Below are 2,117 nucleotides of genomic sequence, written 5' to 3' on the forward strand. Positions count from 1 at the left end.
AAGAAACTTAATAATGAGAAAACCCTAAAAGACTTGATTGTGAACTTTGGACTATGGCTACTATCCTACGCTCAAGGAGTTGGACTTTTGGACCTATGATTAATTAGAACATTGACTTTGGAGCTTTCATCTGATACCAATGTATCTGAGCCTTGGAACTTTTATATGTTGGTTGTTTTTCTGGTTGTCTTGTCTGTGTGCAGGTGTTCTATTATTTCAAAAAACTTTGAACTCATGGCTATTGGTTATTATCTGCGCAAGTGTTCTGATTCGTCTGATGTTATGCTTTGAGATTAATCCAAAGGAAATGAATGCTTATGTTGACTTCATGTCAAGCATTTGCTTATTTGTTGGTTAGATCTTCATTGTCCTTAGCTTTTACTTTATGCTTTAGGATATTCCCCTCATCTCTTGCTCATCTTATTAAATTTCAAAATCTCCTAGCTCTTTTCAGAATCTTCTTTGCTTTGAAACTTAAACTCTTTTCCAATAAAAGCTTGACCCATTCAAGTGATTTGTCAAATATCTTTTTTTCATATAAAACATAAACCTAATTCAAATATTTTGCCAATTGGCTTTTTCTTTTTTTTTTAAATCTTTTCTTAAAGATTAGGCATGAGTAGTCATCATATTTAAGATGTAATTCTCCTATCTCCATGATATTGATTGATATGGTGTTGATTTTTCCACTTAAAAGAGCTAGTGTCATACTTGTTGATCTTTATCCAAGTTGGAGCCTTTCTTTTATTGTGATGCAAAGATCCATCTGTTCACATGTTCAAGTTTTTATTAGTTAAGTTTTCTCCTTTAGGATGACCAAAGTGTCTCTTCATTTAAAATCAACCAAAACAATCCATCGTGATTTCTTTGTGAGCAAAACTACAAATTCTCTGACTTCTCCATTGCATATAGGAGGTATGTAGGCACAAGATGCAACGTCTTGTCGTGCATAAATAAAAACCATAAAAAAATTCTTTTCTCATCTCATCCATCTTTTGTACACAACTCTTTTGTTTTTACACAGATTTTCAAAAAGGTTCCTGTGGAGTACCACAGAAGTGAGAGGTGTTAATACATTCCCCTTTCATAACCAACCCCCACACCTTTTTCTCTTTGTTTTATTAATTTTTTTTTAAAAACTTCTTTGAGTTGTATTTACTCTTTTCCCATTCCTTTGGAAATAATAATGATCAGTGGCGAATCTTGCTTCATTTGGGAGTTAAGTTAATCAATAGCATAATCTTCAATTTTTCTGCCACGACACCCGCCTCTAGTGAACCCTCCTGCTATAGTGCTGAGTGTGTGACTCATGATTTTGATGTCCTCACCCGGGTGCAATTATTTGGCTTTGTTAGGCCTGGGACTCCCCGTGTTGTCTCGCCACACGTGCTAGATTTGTCTGACGAACGAGAGGAGTCGCCCTTCACATATTTATTGAGGTGCCCCTCCTATATTAGCTTTTCAATTTCCTCGATGTGATGTCCTTTTACCTTGCAGAATTTGCACTATATCCTGGTTCATAACCCAACACATTCGTCTTGGGTAAAGGCAACATATGGATGTTGTGCAAGTGGAGTACCTCACGCCAGATTTTCTTACGGCGCGTGTTCAAGGGTGTGAAGTTCTATGGCCCCTTACCTACCCTTTTGAACGCTATATTGTCCTTTATAGGCGAGGAATGATTTCTCTTCCCCTGGTGGCGTGATCTATAGGCATTGTGAACAAGCTCGTTGACTTCGCGTGCCTTCTTTTCAGCGTTGCATCCCACGCCCTTTATGTAGAACTCATCTATGGTAATCATATCTACCAAAGAATGCAATGGTTTCTATGCAAGGGACTCATTGAAGTTTCCCGCCTTAAGTCCATTTTGGAACTCCTCTATACATATTTCTTTGTTTAAGCAGACAAGATAGTCCCTCCGCAACTTCGATGAATCCTAGCGCGTATATTAAACAGGTTGGTAGTGGACATCTTTCTTTAGCGGAAAACTAGTATACCATTTTCTTTACTAGCTCTTGGTAATTGTTGATAGAGGCACAAGGTAAACCCATATACCATATAAGTGTGGCGTCCCTAAAAGTGCCAGACACTAACTTGCATTTAAGATTGTTGGGCAC

Source organism: Vicia villosa, unplaced genomic scaffold (assembly GCF_029867415.1).
Source record: "Vicia villosa cultivar HV-30 ecotype Madison, WI unplaced genomic scaffold, Vvil1.0 ctg.000916F_1_1_3, whole genome shotgun sequence".
Taxonomy (NCBI): Eukaryota; Viridiplantae; Streptophyta; class Magnoliopsida; order Fabales; family Fabaceae; genus Vicia; species Vicia villosa.